This window comes from Rhinatrema bivittatum, chromosome 3 (genome assembly GCF_901001135.1).
Source record: "Rhinatrema bivittatum chromosome 3, aRhiBiv1.1, whole genome shotgun sequence".
Lineage (NCBI taxonomy): Eukaryota > Metazoa > Chordata > Amphibia > Gymnophiona > Rhinatrematidae > Rhinatrema > Rhinatrema bivittatum.
In genome coordinates this window covers 382,544,205-382,568,024 of record NC_042617.1, presented here as the reverse complement: position 1 = coordinate 382,568,024, position 23,820 = coordinate 382,544,205, and the positions used below count along the sequence as shown (strand labels likewise).

The 23,820-nt window shown below is 41.1% G+C and overlaps 1 protein-coding gene across 7 annotated transcripts in view; it reads left to right on the top strand.

Annotated features, from left to right (window-relative positions):
- Positions 1–23,820, top strand: part of MYO6 (myosin VI) — a 527,529-nt gene that overhangs the window by 80,721 nt on the left and 422,988 nt on the right. The window lies entirely within an intron of this gene.

Genomic DNA, 23,820 nt, shown 5'->3' with positions numbered 1-23,820 from the left:
CATTTCTGAGTTCCTTCAGAACTCTGGGGTGTATACCATCTGGTCCAGGTGATTTACTACTCTTTAAGTTTTTCAATCAGGTCTACCACAACTTCTAGGTTCACCACGATTTGGTTCAGTCCATCTGAATCATTACCCATGAAAACCTTCTCCAGTACGGGTACCTCACCAACATCCTCTTCAGTAAACACCGAAGCAAAGAAATCATTTAATCTTTCCGCGTTGACCTTATCTTCTCTAAGTGCCCTTTTAAACCCTCGATCATCTAACGGTCCAACTGACTCCCTCACAGGCTTTCTGCTTCGGATATATTTTAAAAAGTTATTACTGTGAGTTTTTGCCTCTACGGCCAACTTCTTTTCAAATTCTCTCTTAGCCTGTCTTATCAATGTCTTACATTTAACTTGCCAATGCTTATGCATTATCCTATTTTCTTCTGTTGGATCCTTCTTCCAGTTTTTGAATGAAGATCTTTTGGCTAAAATAGCTTCTTTGACTTCCCCTTTTAACCATGCCAGTAATCGGTTTGCCTTCTTTCCACCTTTTTTAATATGTGGAATACATCTGGACTGTGCTTCTAGGATGGTATTTTTTAACAATGACCATGCCCCTTGCACACTTTTTACCTTTGTAGCTACTCCTTTCAGTTTTTTCCTAACAATTTTTCTCATTTTATCAAAGTTTCCCTTTTGAAAGTTTAGCACGAGATCCGTGGATTTGCTTACTGTGCCCCTTCCGGTCATTAATTCAAATTTGATCATATTATGATCACTATTGTAAAGAGGCCCCACTACCGTTACCTCTCTCACCAAATCATGTGCTCCACTGAGAATTAGATCTAAAATTGCTCCTTCTCTTGTCAGTTCCTAAACCAATTGCTCCATAAAAATGTCATTTATTCCATCCAGGAACGTTATAACTTTAGCATGTACCGATGATACATTTACCCAGTCAATATTGGGTAATTGAAGTCTCCCGTTATTACTGCACTACCAATTTGGTTAGCTTCTCTAATTTCTCGTAGCATTTCACTGTCCGTCTCACCATCTTGACCAGGTGGACGATAGTATACTCCTATCACTATAGTCTTCCCCAACACACAAGGGATTTCTACCCATAAAGATTCAATTGTGCATTTAGTCTCATGCAGGATGTTTATTCTGTTGGACTCTATGCCATCCTGGACATAAAGCGCCACACCTCCTCCCGGGTGCTCCTCTCTGTCATTGCGATATAATTTGTACCCCGGTATAGCACTGTCCCATTGGTTGGCCTCCTTCCACCTTGTCTCTGAGATACCAAGTAAGTCTATGTCATCATTCATTGCTATACTTTCTAATTCTCCCATCTTACTTCTTAGACTTCTGGCATTAGCATACAAACATTTCAAAGTTTGTTTTTTGTTTGTATTTTCATTCTGCTTTTTAATTGATAGGTATAAGTTAGAATTTTTTAGCTCAGGTGAGTTTTTAGTTACAGGCACTTGGACTACTTTTCTTATTATAGGAAACTCACTATCAGGATGCCCTAATTCTAATGCATCATTAGTATCCTTTGAAGATACCTCTCTCTGAACCATGTGCTGCTGAGTGATTGTCTGTTTTCCCTTTGTTCTAGTTTAAAAGCTGCTCTATCTCCTTTTTAAAAGTTAGCGCCAGCAGGCCTTGTTCCACCCTGGTTAAGGTGGAGCCCATCCCTTTGGAAGAGACTCCCTCCTTCCCCAAAAGGTTCCCCAGTTCCTAACAAAACTGAATCCCTCTTCCTTGCACCATCGTCTCATTCACGCATTGAAACTCCGGAGCTCTGCCTGCCTCTGGTGACCTGCGCGTGGAACAGGGAGCAGTTCAGAGAAAGCTACCCTGGAGGTTCTGGATTTAAGCTTTCTACTAAGAGTCTAAGTTTGGCTTCCAGAACCTCCCTCCCATATTTTCCTATGTCGTTGGTGCCCACATGTACCACGACAGCCTGCTCTTCTCCAGCAGTGTCTAAAATCCTATTCAGGACAAGGCTGTTTGTTGTCCTTTTTAGAAATCATAACTTGTGTATGAAATATACCAGAAAAATGATCAGTGAAAAACCTGATGTATTGTGCAAAATTCAAGTAACAGGTTCTAGACTACCACCTGGATGTTAATGATTTGGATTTCCCCTTTCTGTAATTCCAACAGGCCTAAGAGATGCCGGCTTCCCTTTTCCACCCTGAAAAAGATCCCCACAATTTAATAAGGAAACCAAACGTAATGTTGCATAACAAATAGCAGGAGGGGACTTGTAATTCTAACTGTGATTATGGCTTTTTTTTGTTTTACTTTGTTTTTAAAGGGTGATTAATGGGGGGAGGGAGGTTGGGGGAGGAGACAGAGAAACTTTCAGCAGGTGATAAACCATTGAGTCCAGTCAGTCTGCCCATCTGTGCCTGCCTACTGTGGTATAATATGCTTTTGAGTGGTTTATGTTAACATGGTACATAGCTGAAATGTTGTCAGTGCAGCTTAGTGTTTAGCAAATGGAACCTAATTTGATTTTCCTTGCTGTTGTTTTCTGTGACCTTGTGGTGCAATTCTAGTTGCTGTGTTGGTTCTGGAGAAAACAGGAGTCTTGGTAGATTGTGATACTTTTTATTTTTTTATACTGTTCCTTTAAAAAAAAAAAAAAAAGATATTCCATATGAGCTTTTGAAATCACATATGTCCCTTCACTCTAAAAAAAACAAAAAAAACAAAAACAAAACTTAAATATTCACTTTCTTCACGCACATATACACAAATACATATACATATGTTAAGGAATAATTTTCCTGTATTCCCAGGAAAAGTTGTTGCTGTGAACTGAATCTGATAAGTGTATTCACAAACTATAGTTTAAAATGTTTCCCACTGTTCACTTTATCCCTCTTCAGTCTAATTACCCGAGGGTAAAGTTTGTGATGTGGAAGTGCAGCTGGAATTAATAATTCTGCTTTAGGTAGATAATACAATTACATACATTACAAATGATATACTTTAAAAGAAAAATATTTGAAAAATATTCTGTGTAGCAGCAAGTAAAACTGTCAAAGTTTTCCACAGAAAATGACAGCATTTCTTTTCCAGCTATTCGATATTTCAGGCTCTGTTTGCTTACTCATCTTTGTCTTGCTCTAGTCTCCCTGTCTATGTGCCTTCTTATAATACTTATTTTCATCCCAGTTTTTGTTCTCTCTATAGGTCTCTCCTACATTCCCTCCATTGATTGGTGGTTAAGAAGAAAATGTCCTATATTCATTCACAGCGTTCCCTTACTCCTTTGCCTCCCTCATAGCAACACAGTAGGTCCCTCCTTCCCTGTGGCCCTGAGCACTTCCTCTGAGCTGTCACTCCAGTGGACCTGCCAGCTGAACACAGCCCCTCTTCCTGCCTGGTGCCCCAGAGGAAGCAAGTTTCAAAGTAATGTTCCTTCCCAATGGTATCTTCTGCTATATGAAGGACCCCATTCTCTCTTCTAAGTAATAAGAGGGAAGTTACACCACTACTGAGACAATGCTAGCTTGATGTCGCTTGGAAAATAAAGCTGTACTTTTTTTTTTTGCATTACAATGCTAAGCCTACTTCTGTAAGGGGTGCTGCCACACACCTTCATGTAGTGAAGGTGGAAACGAAATGGCTAATTGGAGACGCCAACTTCATGACAGTCTTCTTGCTCAAAACTCTGAGTAACCATTGATGGAGATATTTTTCTTTACTGTATATTGGGCATTCTAACATTTTTATACTGATTTGAAGAGCTGTTGCTTGCTTGGGATATCTGAAAATTGTACTGAATTTGTTTGAGTCAGTGTATTGATGGGTTTTGATGTTTCATGTTGAGATATGTTTAAAAATTCCCAAACAGAAGAAGCTTGGCAGCCTTTTTAGAAATTAGTAATTGGTGCTACTTAATGCTTAAATTAGCTGGAAATTGCTACTTGAAATGTCTCTGAGGACTTGGGCAGTTGCCAGTTGCAGTCACTCTGATGTTCATTTCCTGTTGTTGTCCAGCAGTATCCTAGATAAAGCAGTGTGGTGGCCTTTAGTCCACTTGAATGCATAGAAATAAAAGTTAACAAAAAAAAAATATGTAAGATGATACCTTTTTATTGATTTAACTTAATATATTTCTTGACTAGCTTCCGAGAGAAGATACTCTCTTCTTCAGCTCTGAATAGAATGAGAAAAAGGCGATGTCTCCTGGAAATATATGTGAATCATAAGACCTGGAGGGATATGGAAGTTAGCTCTAGCTGGGGCCATCTGTGGCTGTAGTGAATGCAAAGCAAATTCCTATGTGATTCAAAGCTTTTATCAGTCTGTGCATGCTGACATTTTGTAGGTCCAACCTTTTGCTCCCTTTGTTCCCACACTGTGGAATTCTGACTGGCTCAGCAGGGGTCTGAGTGCCACTGGGGAACTAACAAATCCTCCTGGTGAGTCTAAAAGATGGAGGAAATTACTTCATGCTTGACAACCTTGGGGAATATTTCAGCTTGGATGAGTTTGAGTCAATTAAGTTGAAATGTTTCTTTGAAAAACATTTTCAAAGCCTAGAACTGATAATATACAGACAGAAAACACATGCAGATGATGAGGATTAGCCCTTGAGTTAGTAATGACTGTCCTAGGGTGGGAGCAAAGCTACTTGTGAGTATAAGAATAACGTAACCATGTACCATGTTAGATTAATTTCTGTGTGCAATATAGTTGATAACTATTTATTTGGGGGTCGGCTTTCAAAAGGTTTATCTGGCAAACATTGAGTTGGCTGTTAAACCTTGCCAGTTAAGAACAGTCCTTCTATGACTAGCAAAATGTAAATGGCTTAAATATAAAAGGTGTATACATTTAGCTAGGTAAAATACTAGCAGTGCTGGAGGCATTCCTAGGAGCGTGCTTCACTTAACTGGTTAGCCCCAATGTTCAGTACTCACTGGCTAAATTAAAATTTATGCAGTTAATTCCCAGCCACACAAAGTAATCTGTTGCAACTCTAGCTGGCCAAATTAGGAACAGCTTGAGGCAGGTGAATTTTCGCCCAAAAACCTACAGATTTGGCCTGCAAATGCAGCTAACAGTTTTCTTCCTCCTGTGGTCCTTTGAAAAACAACCCCTTAGGTTTTGTTTATTTTCTCAGAGATAAGTGAGATTTTTTTGTTTTAAATTTGCAATGCTTTTTCAGTCTTGTCCTGAAAGGTATCCTGCTGTTAGTAAGAGGCTGGGCAGAGAGATGCTTGCTATCTGTCCAGTAAATTCTGCTTAAACATTAATTTCTTCAGTGAGTGCCATTTCCTTATTAGTAAGGAATGAGTTGAGAAGCTAGCTCCTTTTTCCTAGACTGTTAGCATGAGCTGCAGTAAATCGATATTGCATTCTGTTTTGCCATTCAAGGAGTGTTGCTGGGATCCCTACAGAGACACCCCAATCTGTTTAATATGTAAATTAAAAAAAAAAAAAAGAGGAAGAGAAATTCTTTGCCTAGAAGCCCAATCTGTTACGCTGGAGGTGGATTCTTGGGCTGAGGTGGGGTTGACACAACCCGTAGGCAAGGACCTACGGGTCCCCACCGTCAGCAGGTGGAGTGGACTGGAGCTTCACCTATACCTGCCTACGTTCCCCTCGGGTTGAGCCTTTGGGTGCTGGGGCCTCGAGATAGGTTATTGAAGGTAGATGGTTCAGCCCAGAGACAGCAGCCAGCTGGTGGCGTAAGTCTATCCAAGGCGGGTTACGGAACTGGAACCCAAGCGCCAAGGACCAAGGAGAGACTGAGGGTGCTTGAGCAAAGGAATGCCGAAGCCTTGTAAGTCCACATCCAGAGGATAGAGGCAGAGGAGTCACTGTCAAACTCAGATGTAAACTGGCGGCCAGAGAAGACTGTAGCAAGCAACATGGAACTGTGGACAAGAGAGAGTCTGTAGCAAGGTTATCCTTAGGCAATGGTCAGGGTGCGGAGAAGGCAGGCGTGGTCAGGCATAGCAATGGTCAAGGCACAGAGAAGGCAGGTGAGGTCAGACGTACCGGTGGTCAGGCTTGGAGATAGTCACAAGGCAGAGTCAGGCAAAGCAAAGTCGAAGTCCGTGAAATCAATCCAAAGCAAGGAGCAGGGTAGGAACGAAGAGACAGGAACAACGAGGAATCAGGAACACAAGGCTAAGACGAATCTCTAGAGGCAAAGAGCACTCGATCAACAGCGAACCGAGGAGACCTGTTGCAAAGGCAACACTTAGGAGCGCTGCCTGAGCTTAAGTACGCTGAGAGTGGTGGCATCAGCATCCGGGTCCGCGGCCAGGTTCCCGCCACGGGCCCTTTAAAAGGATCAAAGATGAGGGGGCTCAGCATGATCGGTGGCATCTCTCCGCGGAGCAAGCGGAGAGGCCTGTCCAGAGGAGGAATCCTGGCTAGAGGTCCCGGGCAGCATGGCAGGACCAGGGACACTGGCAGGGGCCCGAGGTCAGAGCCAGTAGCCGACTGCTGCCAGCGACGGAGAAGTGAGCGCTGAGATCCGTCTGGGAAGGTGAGAGGGCCGCGCTGCGGGCCTCCCGCAGGCGGCAAGCGTAACACAATCTGGGCAGTGAGTTTGGGAAATTTACTCAGAACGTACTGTTGCTTAAGGTGTTTAGTACTTTAGGATTCTAAATGAAAGTATAAGCTAAACTGATTTATTGATTTTTATATTCTTGTCTTTAACTTATGCTATTTCAGTTTCGTTCCACTTTTTTTTTTTTCTACACTGTATAACCAAGGTACTGCTGATAATGTTTATTTTCTTTTTTTTTGTGTGCATTGGAATTTAGGTTACTATAGGTTGTTGGGTTTTCCATCACTGAAAAAATATGCTGTAAGGATGCTGCTGCTGGATATATCTTGGATCAGAGGTAGAAAAATCCTGGGCACAGGGTTGCCCAGGTGCCTGTTGCTGTGGCCAGACCTTGGGCCCAAGAAGCAAGTACCTAGTCCTGTGGCCATGCATAGGCTTGAGAGCAGTAACTATAGGCCACACAAAAGAGAGGTATGGGAGGAAAAGATACTAGAGGTTGGGATGAAAGGTGGGGGTGGGGGGGGGGGGGGGGAGTGGTAGGAAAACTAAAAGAGTACAAAAAAATGCAAAATAGGCCAAAGCAAAGAAAACAAGAATAGGTAACTTAAAAAATGAGCAAAAAAGCAAAGAAAAAATGCTATAGAAAGAATATTTTTCCCTGGATTGTAAACATTCTGGCTGGCCCCCAAGTTTTCTGAAAGGTTTTCTACCCCGTTTTGGATACTTGACTTATTTTTAAACTAGAATTATTATGGTCTGTGACTGTTGACACTTATGATTATATATAGTAATATAGCATGGATTGTCTGTATTAGACATTGTGGCATTTATTATTGAATCCCTGGTGAGAATTTGAAAGAACTGCTACTGGTTTATTATGTGTTAACATTTTTTTTCTTTTTTTTAAAGAATTATCCATTTTCCATGATAGTTCTCCTAAAGCATGCTATCATCTTCATGAAAGTGGGAAATGGTACAACAGGAGAACTTGGGCCCAAAAAAGTTTTTATCATAATGTAATAATCCCAATGAAACAATTTGCACGGATGCCCTCCAGTGTACCCTTGCTCTTGCAATTATTTTCTTTTGGTGGATAAAAGATAAAGAATACATACTTTTGGTAATAAATCTGAATGAAGGTGTTCGAGATGCCTTTATATCACACGAGTGTCACCATTTGCGTGTTTGCCAAGAGAACCATAAGATGAGTGATTTTCTAAGGTAAGACCTGAAAGGTGATGCTCATTATGGTAAACATCACTAGGCCCAGGACATCTAAACCTGTAAAAGCTCCTACAAAGGGAACATTTATGGGTGCTTCATAATTTACTTTTTATAATCCTAAAATAAAATGTTTTGGCAAAAGTTCTTCCCAGAACCTGTAGTGGAATAGTCCAACTGACCTTTCATTGTCATTGCTTCTAATCTCTATAAAAGCCGAGTTGGGTCAGATGTTTTGTTGCCAACTGCTTTGGAGATGTGGTATAAAATATTTTTAAATAAATAAGCAAACTAATAAATTGATTTACTTGAAAATTTCATTTTAATACTTGCATATTTCAGAAAATTTGCTTAAAAAGCATGTATTATATATAGTATATTTAATCTTTCCTGACTCTGCCTTTGTATGTACCAGTAATTTCTTGATAAAATCTCTGTGACAGTGGAGGATGTAATAGATCAGATTGACAAAGTAAAGCAGAGGTCCCCAAACTACAGCTGGCTCACCATATTTTTCCTTTTTTTGTGGCCAGATCTGGTCAGCTAAAGTTTTGTTGTTTGGGTCCTCCTGGCTCTTCTCCCAGGTGCAGTGGCAGTAACAAAGTTGATGGGGTCTCCCAGCTCCTGCCAGTAGAATTGAAAGAAGACATGCACAAAGACAGAAGCAGGCACTGGTAAGGAGGCTAGGCCCTGCAAATGACACTGGAGCCTTGACACTGAAAACAAGCAGTGGTAGGGAGGCAAGCCATGGTAGTGACACTAGAACCGTGGCACTAGAAGCAGGCATTGGTGGGGAGGCCAGGCCCTGGCAGTAATAGCAGGGTTGTGATGCTGGAAGAAAGTGCTGGTGGGGAGGCCAGGCCCCACTGGTGACAGTGGAGCTACAGCACTGGAAGAAGTCATTGACGGGGGGGGCCGGGTCCCACCAGTGAAGATCAAGGTGGGTGAGGGATGAGAAAGGAAAGGGAAGTGAGTGAGAAGAAAGAGGGGATGAAGTAGAGGGAGGAGGGGGAGGAAGGAAGGCAAGGGAAGAGTGAGTGAAGGTAGGGAGATAAAAATGAAGGGAAGGGATAGGAGGGGAATGTGAGTGAAGGGAAGAAGTGGGGTGAGGAGAGGGGAAAATTGAATGAAGAATTAAGGAGAGGGAAGTGAAAGGTGAATTAAGGGGATGGGATGGGAGGGGAGAGTAAGAGTGAATGGAGGGAGGGAGGTGAAAGAAGGAAGGTGGGGAGGAGGAGTCAAGATGAATTGGATGAGAGGGAGGGAGGTGACAAGGGGTGAAAGAGGGGATGTGGTGAGTAAATGTGAAAGGTGAGAAGGAGGTGAAGGAGGGAGGAGGGGAGGAGTGTGAGAGGAGAGCACCTCCCGCCACCCACATACCCATCCACATACACACATATCATATATATATATATACATCTATACCATGGGGCAGATGCAAGGGACAGGGTTACCTGGGTTGTAGCACAGTTGCCAGTTTCAGAGAAATCTAGACATATTATTGATATTTATGGGGATCATGCTCCCTGCTCTCCCATTTTTTCCAGTACTTCAAATCAAGGAAAGACTCCCACTACAGCTGCAAAATCCAAAAGGGAGTGTTCCCTTCTCCACTGGCCCTCTTCATAGTTTGAAATGCTCTATGTGGCCTTTCCCTTGAAAAGTTTGGGAACCTCTGAATTAGTGTAACAAATCACCAGGACTAGATGGCCTCCATCCGAGAGTTATAAAAGAACTAAAACATGAAATTGCTAACCTGTTACTATTAATCTGAATCTTAACATTTAAAACAGTCAAGATTCCTGAAGTCTTGTAGGTAGTCCATGTGATGCCAATTTTTAGAAAGGGCTGAAGGGGTGATCCAGTAAACTATAGTCTGGTGAGCCTGATGTCCATGCTGGGCAAACAAAATCACTGGCCATATGGATAGATATGGCTTAATGGGGAAGAGGTAACATGGATTTAGCAAGAGGAAATCTTGTCTTACCAGTATTTTTAGAATTTTTTTTGAAGATGTGAAAAAACATATAGATAAGTGAGCCAGTTAATGTAGTGTATTTGGATTTTCAGAAGGCATGCCGGAGGATGTGCTTAGTGTAGCTGGGCTTAGTAGCATCGGATCTATTTAATGTTTGGGTACTTGCTAGGTCCTTGTAAGCTGGATTGACCACTGTTGGAAACAGGATGTTGGGCTTGATGGACCCTTAGTCTTATTTGACACAGTCCCCCATGAGAGACTCCTCAGGAAATTACATGAGATAGGAGGAAGTGTTCTTTAGTGGATTGGAAACTAGTTAAAAGGCTGGAAAGAGAGGGTAGGAAATGGTCAGTTTTCCAAATGTAGAAAGATCATTAGTGGAGTACTGGAACCTATGCTGTTTAACACGTTCACAAATGATCTGGAAAAGGAAAAGATGAGTGAAGTGATCAAATTTGCAGATGACACATTATTCAAATTTGTTAAAACAGCAGTGGACTGCAAGGAACTGTAGAAGGATCTTCTGAGACTTAGGAGACTGGGTAACTGATTGGCAGATGAAATTTCTTGTGGAAAAATGCAAAGTGATGTACCTAAACTAAAATAATCCCAACTACAGATATACAGTGCTGGGTTCTGTATTGGTGGTCACTGTCCATGCAAAGGACCTTGCATCTTTTCCACTGCTGTTTCATCTCTCCTTTCCTCCACAACTTTGTCTGAATCTGTTGATGAAGCAGTTTCTTCTTACTATACTATATTCTCTTCAGCCTTAGACATTCTTGCCCCTCTTCTTATCTGTCCTGTAAGGTGCACTAAACCCTAGCCTTGGCTCACCCCCAGAATTTGCTACCTACATTCCTGCACCTGCTCTGCAGAACGTCTCTGGCTAAAATCCCGTGCCCATGCAGACTTCATACACTTCAAATTCATGCTGACCACTTTCCAGTATGCTATTGCACTTGCCAGACAAGACTAATATGTCCATCTGACACTCTCAATTCCCTCTTCAAACTTCCCTCGCCTCCCTCCTCCCCTTTTCTCTCTGCCCAGACTATGGCTAACTACTTCCATGACAAGATTCACAAAATTAGTCTTGAGTTCTCAACTATTTCACCTTTACCTGCCTTTCTCCCACTTCTTTCCTCTACCCTTCCCCTAGCCTTCGCCATTCTCTCTTCCTTTCCTGAAGTCTGTGGAGGAAACTGCTCGTCTTCTCTCTTCCTCCAAACTCTCTACTTGTTTCTCTGACCCTGTCCCCACCCGATTCCTCAGCTCCATCTCCACTGTAATCATCTCTTCTATCTGTCTCATTGTCAATCTATCATTCTCCACTGCTACTTTTCCTGCTGCCTTCAAACGTGCTGTAATCATTCCACTTCTTAACCCTCCCCCCCACTCCACGGAATCCTACCTGTCCTGCCAACTATTGTCCCATATCCCTTCTCCCGTTTGCCTTCAAACTACTTGAACGTGCTGTTCACTGCTGCTGTCTTGACTTTCTTACATCTCAAGCCATTCTTAATCCATTCCAGTCTGGTTTTTGCCCTCTAAATTCTACTGAAACAGCCCTTGCGAAAGTTTCCAATGACCTATTTATGGCTAAAGCCAAAGGTCCTTTACTCTGTTCTTATCCTTCTTGACCTGTCTGCCACTTTTGATCACCACCTACTCCTTGATACTCTGTCCTCGCTTGGATTTTGGGATTCTGTCCTGTCTTGGTTCTCTTCTTACCTTTCCCATCACACTTTTAGTGTTTCCTCTGGTGGTTCATTCTCTACTGCCATTCCACTATCAATTGGTGTGCCTCAGGGCTCCATCCTGGGCCCTCTTCTCTTCTCACTATATTCTAATTCTCTTGGTGCTCTGATTTCCTCGCATGGCTTTCAATACCATTTTTATGCTGATGACTTCCAGATCTACCTTTGTACACTAGAAATTTCACCAGAAATCCAGTCCTGGATCTCGGCCTGCTTGTCTGACATTGCTGCCTGGATGTCCCACTGCCACCTTAAACTCAACATGGTCAAGATGGAGCTTTTATCTTTTCCCCCAAGCCCACCTCCCCTCTTCTTCCTTTCTCTGTTTCTGTGGATAACATAGTTATCGTCTCGGTCCCATCAGCCCCGTAACCTTGGAGTCCTCTTTGACTCCTCTCTCTCTCCTTCTCTACACATATCCAAAACACTACTAAAACATTTCGTTTCTTTATAACATTGCCAAAATCCGTCCTTTCCTTTCTGAACATACTACCAGCACTCTTATCCACTCTCTCCTCTCCTCCCGCTTAGACTATTGCAACCTGCTCTTCACAGGTCTCCTGGCAAGCCATCTCTCTCCACTGCGATCTATCCTAAATTCAGCTGCACAACTTACCTTTTGCCAAAGTTGCTATGCTTACACAGCCCCTCTTCTGAAGTCACTGCATTGGCTCCCTATCCGCTCCCGCATACAGTTCAAGCTCCTCTTACCTACAAATGCCTTTACTCTGCAGCACCTCACTACCTCTCCTTTCTTATCTCTCTCTACACCCCTCCTCATGCACTTCGCTCATTGGAAAGTTACTCCTATGTGTGTCCTTCTCTATTGCCAATTCTTGACTGTGTGCTTGGAATAGTCTTCCTGAGCTGGAGCATCATGCTCCCTCTTGCCATGTTTAAATCCCATCTAAAGACCCACCTTTTTGAAACCGATTTTAAATCATATGCCTTCTTGTACCGAATAATCTGACTTTGTGCTGAATTTAACTGATTTTCCAAGTGGTAAATGGCCTGACATGGCCTAGTGAATGAGCTCCCAAGTTTGTCCCTGAGGCAGTGGAGGGTGGACAAACAAGGAGCGGCAGCAGGATTTAAGCCCTTGTTTCATGGTTCTCAGCATGCTGCCCTAACCACCAGGCTTCTCCTTGGCTTCAGACTCGCTTCCCAGCAGAGTAGTGATGAAGTTTTCAGCTATGGATATGTATTGCTATTTTGCTGTGCTATCTATCCTTTAAGGGAACAGGGGAAAAAAAAGGTTACCTCTGATTTTTTTTTTTACTTTTCTGTATGCTAGAGTGTCTACCAAACCAGCATGATGCGATTCTCATCGCGAATGCCGGTATAGAAAAACTTAAAATAAATAAAATGCTGGCTGACCCCTTGGTTTTTTTACTATTCTCTAATTAGAATCAGCAAGGGTCATTCAGGAAACAGATCATCCTTTACAAGTAAAACTCACTAACCCCAAATCTGATAGATCCTGTTAATAATTTGAAATTCAAATGGTGGTACTTGGTGAAAAATCCTTTCAACAAATTCAACTATTTAAGCTGATATGTAATTTTTTATGGTGTGTTCAGCTGCATTATATCTTATAAAATCAACTCAATTTTTTTTTTCAACTGAATTATTTTTTTTTTTTTAATGACTGGCACACAGATGCGAAATGGTTTATCTGGCTGTGCATTGCCACGTTGCCTTTTTTCCCCACTCTGGTGCAAGAGGGACACAGAAAGCTGATGTGGGGCGTTTCCAAGTATTGGCTACAGTTCATGGCATGTTTAGTAATAATTTACTTAAAAATCTTCCCGCTGCTGAAATTGCATTCTCCATGAAATTCTCCTTGAGGGTGACCAGACTAGTGGGAGAGGTTAAGCATATTCCTAATGGGTGTGGGCCCATGCTCTTGAAGTGGATTTGCAAATGATTTAAGAACAGTTTTGAACCTTAGTTGCCATTACGGTACAGCTTGTTAACCATTCTGTATGTGTAACGATTACTTAAGAATGATGTTTTTGGAAGGAAAAGGGTGGTGGTATAAGAAGAAAATGTTTCAGTTTATAATTTGTGGTATTTCATTACAAATTAAGGTATGCTTAGGATTTCTTATGAAGTCTTATTTTTTTTTTTTTTTTAATACAGATTTCAGTAGGAAGGGATTTTACACACTAATTTCCTGCTGTGATGTAGCTGTACCTACTTATGTTTCCTAGACCTAGCGCTGCACTTTCTCCTAGATAGCTTTCTTATGTGTATTCAGATTTGCTTGGTTTTTCTGGCATGCTTGTTTTACAGAACCCTTAATTTAGCAGGACTTTCAAAAGTAAATTATGAGATTATAAAAGTCAAGTGCTGCTGGTATCCAAAAATAAACATATCCATGTTCACTAACCACACCATCATCAAGAGCTGTACTGAGTTGTGTTCCATAGAAACGTGGATGAAATCTCCATTCTAGTTTTTCTGTGCGCAATCAGGTTTGTGGATCATGGAAACAAAACGGCCGGATTTTAGAAGGCCTGTGCGCGTAAATCCTGCGCACGTGGCCGGGCGTTGTGTGCGCCGGGCGCTTTATCAAAGGGGCCCGGCCACACGCTTAAACCCTGATATGTGCACAAGTGCCAGTCCTCTTTGAAGGGGCGGGCCGGGGGAGGGGGGCGTGTTCTGGACAGGGCGGGACAGAGGCTGGCCGGGACAGTGGCCATTAGCCGCTGTCCCTGGGAAGCGCGCACCAGCAGTGGGCCGATGCGCATAAATTACTTCTGTTCCCGAGGAGCAGCAAGTAATAAAAAAAAATTAAACCAAGGTAGGTTAGTTTTAGGGGGTGGGGAGGAGAGGGGATTGGGAAGGAAGGTTAGATAGGGGGTTAGGGAAGTTCCCTCTCAGTCAGCTCCTTAATTGGAGCAGACTGGGAGGGAACTCGGGAAGGCTCGATTGCATCGCCGTGCGGAATTTGTGAAAGTACACTCCCCCCCCCCCCCCGCCATGTGCTCTGCACGCACGTGTGCACATGGATTATAAAATCCGGCATGCATGTGCGTGAAGATACCTGATTTTATAACATGCGTGCGCCGGCGTGCGCATGTTATAAAATTGGCGCGTCCATGTATGTACGCCGGGAAGCGCGTGCACGTTATAAAATCTACCCCAAAGTGAATAGTGGATGTTTGCCAGTTTAGAATGAATCTGAATCTTGTTCTAAGGGATTTATTTCGCTGACCCAGCTGCACATGATCCGGATAATCTGATATTTTGGATTTTATGTGGAATGTAACTGGAAGTTTCAGGCTCTCATAAGTCACATTTGAGTTTTATGTAGAGTAAATCATTCTATTGTCTGTGCTCTGAGATCTAGTCATGAAGAAGATGACTTCTTCAGGTCCAGTTTCTATGGGTGACAAAAAATTGTATCATGCTTCTTTATCTCCAGAATGATAAAGTAATTTTGTGCATATACTTTTCTTTCAGGACTATATATGTACAGTTTTTTTTTCCCCAAAAAATTTCAGTCTTTCTCCTACTTTTTCATTTCTCCTTCTGTTTTCCTTCTTTTCTCTCTTCATTATCACGTGTTTTCCAGTGTTATATTTTGCTAATCTATACTCATTCTTCTTTTTCTTCTATCCTCCTATTTTGTTACTACATTTACAAAGCACCAACCTTGAACAAAGTTGTACCCAAAGTGGTTTATAACATAGTCAAAAAATTTGTTGACTGTAAATATGAAAAAAAATAAATCTCTAATGATTTAGAATTTTATAAATGTATATACTGAATTCAGTTGTGTTCCGGTAGTAATATTACAAATTGCATAGTGCCTTATGGTTACTTACCGCATCATTCATCAAAATGCGTTATGGCACTAATTTATTTATTTAATTTATTTATTTAAATGCTTTTATATACCGATATTCGTTTGTACATCATATTGATTTAAAAAACACTGTAGCGCATGGTGCGAATGCAAATGTTTTGGGGGGGATGGGATTGGGGAGGAGTTTGGGCAGGATTTAGGTAAATGAGGGGCAATATTGCACCGTGAGGTAGCATAACGCATGCTATAGCACGGTTTTAATGCCGGGAATAACTGCACCTTTTGCCCCTGGCGTTAACCTGTGCGATATGCCCGAAATGGCCATTAAAACAATTCACGATAAATTTTTGGAATTGCATTTTGGCCATTTCTGGGCTTGGGAAGGGAGAGGGAGAGTGGAATGGAGTAGACAGAGCCTCTGGAGGGGGCCTCACTGCGTGTACCAATTTATATCTCTATAGGAGGGCCACCTAATAGGTCGAGGTGAGGTGTTGGTGGTGGTGTAGGGGCCAGTTTCGCATATAGAGTGAGATGTACGAACAGCACAGTACGCCTTTGTGAGACTTTCCTCACTCCAAATGACGTTAAATCTTCAGCAAGGTGTACTGTGCTGTTCGAACATCTCATTGTACATGTGAAACTGGCCCCTAAACCACCACCACCAACACCTCACCTCGACCTATTAGGTAGCCTTCCTATAGAGATATAAATACTTCCCTACTATGAGGGCCTTGTAGATAGTCACTGTCTCTGTCTCTCTATCAATGTGTTATTAACACTTTTTGATGAATGATAGGGTTAGTTACATAGCACTGGGAGGGTTGGAGAAGCTTTTAAAAAATTCAGTCTGTTAAATAATATTTAAAAAAAAAAAAATTCCATACTGATATGGTGCTTTCTGTTTTCGGGTCCTGCCTGTTAATAGATTTGTTACGGTAGCTTTATGAAAACTTTTAATTTAAAGAATGTAGATGTACAAAAATATTTAGTGATAAAAGAAAAATTGGGAATTAGATCAAAAGAGAAAATTTGGGTGGTAACTTTCAAAAGCATTTACTTGTGTAAAAGTAACATATATCATAGCAATTTTCAAAAGCTCATTTACGCAACTAAAGTGCATTTATGCGTGTAAAAGCTATTAATTCAATAGTATATATTGTAGCAATTTTCAAAAGCTCACTTATGTGCAGGGGAGGTGATTTTCAAAAGGATTTACATGCACAAATGTGCTTTTGAAAATTGCTATAATATAATTGTCAATAGGTTTAAGTTATGTAAGTGGGCTTTTGAAAATTGCTATGATAGTATGTTACCTCCTTAAGTACATTTATGCATGTAAAATCCAGTTTTAAGTGCATAAATCCTTTTTGTAAACTACCCCCTTAGTGAGTTAATTTTTAAACTATGTATGTAGTATAGCTATTTTATGTCTGTATCCTATGTAGTATAGCTATTTTATATGTCTGTATCTCTAGTGGCTAAAAGATGTAAATGAAGAAAAAGAGGAACCTATATTAACTGGGGTAACCTGCATGAAACATCAGTTACTACCCATAAGAGAAGGCATATGGGGGTAATGTGCAAAGAATGGCATTTACTACCCTAAAAATGTTTTTAAAAACTTTAAAGGGAAAAAAAAAACTTGCTGGGCTGACTAGATGGACCTCTTGGGGCTTTTTATGCTGAAATTTACTATTACTCTGTTACTATGTGTCAGCTCTGTGGTTTTAAATCACTTGTAGTTTGCCCATAGCTGCGTCTAAGCTCCTTTAGGGATTGCCTGTTCAGATCCTATCACATCTTGGGCTGTGGTGTCATTGCCACCTTTTGCAGCTGCCCAGAGATTTTTTTTTTTTGTATTATTTTTATTCTCTCTCCTGTTTCCTCTCTTATAATAGGAATAGCCTAGTGGTTAGAGCAGCAGGCTGCGAACAGAGAAGCCTGCGTTCAAATTTCAACGCACAATTAAACTCTGGAATTTGTTGCCAGAGGATTGGTTAGTATAGTCAGTATAGCGGTGTTTAAAAAAGGATTGGATAAGTTCTTGGCGGAGAAGTCCATTACCTGCTATTATGTTCACTTAGAGAATAGCCACTGCCATTAGCAATGGTAACATGGAATAGACTTGGTGTTTGGGAACTTGCCAGGTTCTTATGGCCTGGATTGGCCACTGTTGGAAACAGGATGCTGGACTTGATGGACCCTTGGTCTGACCCAGTATGGCATTTTCTTATGTTCTTTTTCTTAAATCCTGCTGACTCGCCATATCATCTTTTGCAAATCACTTCAGCCTCCATAGCGTGAGGTACAAACTTGGGGGTCATTCACTAAGCCAGAGCTTTCCAAACTTTTCAGGTTGGTGACACACTTTTTAGACAAACAATTTCATGACACAGTAATTCAGCCTACTAGCAAACCAGAGGATAAAGGTTAAACGAACAAAATGTTTTTCGACCATTTATGTATGTTTCCTTAAATATATACATACATTTTTGTGGATTACATAATGTTACACCCACACTGACCCCCAGGCAGCTCCCATTCATTCTCACACTGCTTCCTCCCCACTCCCCAGGCATGCACATATTCATTCTCACACACACACTCAGAGATCCCCAGGCAGGCAGGAACCAATTTATTCTCACACACACATACACCACATACAGGCAGGCACCTATTCTCACACATACAAACCCCAGGAAGACACCCATTCATTCTCATACACAGACACACCCTCAGTCAGGCACCCATGCATTCACACACATACACCCCCAGGCAGACTCCTATTCATACACTTGCACCCCCCTCTCTTTCTTTTGCCAGCAACCTGAGAGCCTCTCTCATTCCTCTGCTACTGCTGTCACTGCTGCCATGTGGATATTTGGGGAGGTGCTGATTGCTGCTACTGGCATTGAAGCCCGTTCTGCTGCCTCCTCTGTGCAGGCCCCGCGGTATTAAATATTTGCCGACTTCCACTTCCTCCATGCCAATCTTGTACATTTCTAGATCGGCATAGAGAAAGTGCTACTCTTGCACATTCCCAAAGATAACATATGCCAATCACTAAAAAGTAATTTATTTTTACCTTTGCTGTCTGATCTTAGTTTTCTAATCAGTTGGTCACAGGCTTTTTTTTCCACCTTCCTTTTCTTGTTTTTTTGCCAATTCCCTTTTACAGGGTCTTTTCTATTTCTTTTCTCTTCATCTGTCTTCTTCCCTCAAACACACAATCAGGTTCTTATTCTCACAGCATCCCTGCTACCGGGTTTCTTCCTCTTCTCAAGCTGCTGCGACGTGGGATCCGCAGCGGCCCTGCTACCGGGTTTCCTGATCTTCTCGGGCCACCGCGACGTGGGATATGCTGCGACCCATTAACGCTGCTCTTCTTCTGTACATATGTAAATACACACAAGAAAAAATAATGATTTATAATAGTTTTTTAACCATTTATTTTTACTATCACATATTAAACACCTGTCTAAACACCCCCCTCACACACACGTTACACATAAAACATGTTCATACGTAATTCAAACTCATTACATTTTCCTAAATGTTTTTAAACAATATTAGTTGTTAATTCATAATCAATTCAAAATATTATGTAAATTTATCCAAAAAACATAATATTCTGAAATCACCTTTTTATTCAAGAAGCACAGAATATTTAGAAGACAAATCCACAAGTCCTACAAAGATCTTTGTTTCACCCCCTTATCTTGAGGGCTTCCTCAGGGATGGACTCAACACACAACATTCTTCAAAGTATCTTCAATAGAGAGAATTCAACGGAATAAAGTTGATCATACTATTCCTCTCAACAATGTTGATCATACTATTCCTCTCAACAATGTGACAACATCGTCAATTTCAACAAGATAATTCTCCAATAAATTTCTTCACCAAATAGAGATGTCAAACAGCGGCACAAATCGCCGACAAGTCTCATAAGGTCTCATATACCACTGGCCATCCGTTATCAGGAGTTCAAAGATACCAACTGCATACCCCAACACCAAATGGATGTGAACAATATTTCAAATAATTGTTCAAAAGATTACAGCTAATTCACTGTATCCACATATGTCTAATGTTCCAAAATCTGGATATTAATTCACCATCCGGAACTGACGTATCCCATGGATTCAAAGGAGCGGAAGGTTACCTTCTTCTGTACATGGCAGATGCTCCTCCTTCTTCCTGCCCACGTGGCTCTGGCAACATTTTTCTTCTGGGGCTGTGCAGGCAGGAAGGAGGAGGAGTGAACGTGACCCTTTTCTTCGGGCCGTTGTAAGGTAAGCTCCACCACGGTCCCGCCGATCTTCCTGCTGTAGTTCCCTGCTTCCGCTGGCCCTGCTGCTATGGGGACCAGGCGACACACCTTCAAACTGCAGGCGACACACTAATGTGTTGCGACTCACACTTTGGAAAGCTCTGCACTAAGCTGTGATATTTTTTCCCTGCAGTAAATGGCCCGGTATAAAAGTGTGAAGGCAGTCCCAAGACTGTGGAGTTGCCATCGTTTAAAGAGTAAGCATCTCTGAAAGTTGTCAAAAACCCCAGCGGTCTCTACAGATTTCCTGTCACATTGTCCCCCCTGCTGCCCCTGGAGGTAGCTGGTTTGTTTTTTTTTTTTTAAATACATTTTAAGATATTTTTAAACCCAGTCCTGCCCCCACCTCCATCCCCAACCCTTTCCTTCAGTACAAACATCTGGTCCCCGGAGGCCAGAATCCCCACCTCTACCCTAGCCCACCATCCAGACCCCCTCCCTTATTTACAATGTAAGCTTTAGTGGGCCAGTGAGTGCCCAGAGTGCCCCCACCCAGGCTACGGGTCTGCAGCAGCCATTTTTCAAAATGGCATCGCCTGACTTATGAAAAATGGAGACCTATGAGGTTTTTGGCAATTTTCGGGGGGTGGGGTGGGAGGGGGAAGGAGGGGACAGACTTGGGAACTTGACCTATACTTTTTTAAACTGAGCTACACCAATAGCTTTTACCATATCTTCTGGCAATGAATTCCAGAGCTTAATTATGCATTGAGTAAAAAAAAATTATATATATTTTCTCCTATTTGTTATAAATGTACTACCTAGTAACTTCATTTCCAGAAGCCATAAATCAGTGGTCCCCAACCCTGTCCTGGGGCCCAACAGCCAGTCGGGTTTTCAGGATTTCCACAATGAATATGCATGAGAGAAAATTTGCAATGCCGCCATAACATGCAAATTTTCTCTCATGCATATTCATTGTGGATATCCTGAAAACCTGACTGGCTGATGGGCTGCCAGGAAAGGGTTGGGGACCACTGTCATAAATGACTGCTTCATGGAGCAGCTGGTCCTAAAAGCGACACGAGCGGCAGCTTCTTTAGATCTCATCCTCAGTGAAACACATGACCTGGCACGATGGGTTACTCTGGTGGGTTCACTAAACAAAAGTGATCATAATACAATCAAATTTGACAAAATCACTAGAGGGAGGATATTAAGTAAAACTACTACAGTAGCATATAACTTTGAAAAGGGGGACTGATAGAATAAGGAAATTAGAAAAAAGTAAAACGAGGTTTGCAAGGGTTAAAAGCTTGCACGAGACATGGACATTGTTTAAAAATACATTTTATCTGGGCTTATAAAATTGTATTTCTTGCATTTAAAAAAGATTGAAGAAAGACCAAATGACTGCCAGCAGGGTTTAATGGTGAGGTAAAGGAGGCAGTTAAAGTGGCATTGTTCAAAAAAATGGAAAGCAGACCCAAATGATGGAAATGAGTATAAGCACTGGGAAGTTAGATGTAAAATAGTAGCTAGAGCAAGGGAGACTTTGAGAAAAAGCCACTAATAAAAACAGTTTCAAGTACATTTGAAGCAAAAAGCCTGGCAGGGAGTCATTTGGGTTGCTAGATGACCAAGAGGTAAAAGGGGGTGCTCAGTGCGGACTAAGAAATAGCAGAAAACTGAGTGAATTCTTTGCATCTGTCTTTAGGGAGGAGGATGTTGGAGATATACACATATGTCAAGTATTCTTTAATGGTGGGGTTTCTGAGCAAATAAATATCTGACAGTGGAGGATGAAATGGATTAGATTGACAAACTAAAAAAAATAACAAATCACCGAGACAGGATGGCATCCATCCCAGATATCTTAAAAGAATGAAAACCTGACCTTAGAAGTCTGTAACCTATCATTTAAAATTGCCACAATTCCTGAAGACTGGAAGGTGGCCAAGGTGGAGCCGATTTTTAAAAAGGGCTCTGGATTGATCTGGGAAATGGGTGAGCCTGACATTAGAGCCAGGCAAAATGGTAAAAGACATGTAGCTTGGTAGAAAGACATGGCTTAATGGAGAAGAGTCAATAAGCATGGTTTAAGCATGGGGAAATCTTCTCTTACCTGCTTTCCTTACCTTGTCTTTTAGAATTTTTTGAAGGTGTAAATAAACCTGGATAAAGTTGAGACTTTTGATATAGTGTATTTGGATTTTCGGAAGGCATTTGACAAAGTCCCCCATGAAAGATTCAGGAAATAACAATGTCATGGGATAATAGGCAGTGTTCAGTTGTGAATTTATAATTGGTTAAAAGGCCAGAAACAGAGGGTAGGAGTAAATGGTAATTTTTTCCAGATGTAGAAAGGTCATTAGTGGAATACCGCAGGGATCCCTTACTGGGACCTTTGCTGTTTAACACATTCATAAATGATTTGGAAAAGGGAACAGTTAGTGAGGTGATCACATTTGGGGAGACAAAATTATTCCAAGTTTTTAAAACAGCAGTTTATTGTGAGGAACTGTAGAAGAACATTGTGAAACTAAGAGACTGGGCAACTGACAGATGAAATTTAATGTAGAAAAGTGCAAAGTGATGCACATGGGGAAAAATAAATCCAACTTCAGTATACGATGCTGGGTTCTATATTGGGAGTCACTATCCAGAAAAAGGACCTTGGAGTCCTTGTGTAGACAATACATTGAAATCCTCGACTCTGTGTTGCAGCAGTCCAAAAAGCAAATAGAATGTTAGGAATTATCTTAAAAGGAAAGAAGAATAACATGGAAAATATCATATTACCTCTGCATTGTACCTCGAGTATTGTGTGCAGTTCTGGTTGCCTCATCTCAAGAAAGACACAACCTAACTAGAAAAGGTATGGAAGAGGACGTCAAAAATGATAGAGGATGAAGCATCTCTCCTATGATGAGAGGCTACACAGGCTAGGGTTCTTCAATTTGGAAACAAGATGGCTGAGAGGGAAACATGATAAAAGTTTATAAAATCATAAGTGAAGTGGAATGAGTAAAAAAAGGACCTTTCAAAAAGTGCTAAAACAAGGGGACATACCATGAATCTTAACAACCAGCAGATTCAAAGTAGATTGTAGAAAGTACTTTTTCATCCAGCATACTATCAAGAAGGCATAAGCAAGGTGACTTAGCATTGCAGGGTTAAAAGAAGATTGGTCAGGTTCCTGTAGGAAGAGTCTATAACTCATTATTAGCTAGGTAGACTAAAGAAATCTATTGCTATCCCTGCGAGTATCAGGAATTAGATCTACTTTATGGGATCTGCTAGGTACTTGTGAGCTGCATTGGCTACTGTTGGAAATGGGATGCTGGGCTCGATGGACCTCGGTCTGACCCAGCATGGCAATTCTTATTTTCTTATGTTAATTTTATATAGCTGAACTTTCTTTTTTTTTTTAAATTCTTTATTTATGATTTTAACATATATACAAGAATAACTTGTCAATATGAAAATTACAGATAGAAATGTAATATCAGATAAATTAAACAAGTAATATCTTCAATTAAACATACTATCTCTCCTTACAATTCATCTGTATGTTAAAGTAAAATTAGGGAAGCATAGTTAAGGATAAAAATAATGGGGAAGAAGGTGGAAGCATTATAGATCCTAAATTAGATCTATCAGATTTCTTGGAAAAATCACAAGATGAGATAGTTGTGGGTAAGACAGGTACAATGCTTGTAACTTTCGCTTTTATTACAGATCGAGACCTGGTTATGAAAAATTTTTTTCATAATAGATTGAAAACTTTTTATGGAAACAAAATATGGATCTACCCAGATCTAGTTAAAAATACACAGAATAGGAGAAAGAAGTTTTTGGAATTAAGGTCTAAAGCGATTGAAAAAGGAGGACAATTCATCCTTTGTTACCCTTGTAAATGTTCACTTAAATTAAATGGGCAAAATTATTTGTTTACAGATCCAGAACACCTTAGAACACTCCTGGGTGATTGAGGGAACGCCAGAATAGAAATAAGGGGGTAAAACCTAAATACCTATATATTATTTCTGCTTAAAAATGCTCATAATATATAGCTGAACTTTCAAAGATTGCATGATTGCAGTCCAGGAAATATTTGAATATGAAGAATGGTTCATTTATCATACAGAGGCATCATGTGATTATAAATGAATTAGCACTTTGTGCTCATGAACACCTAATTACACCACACTAATAGTTTTCTTAT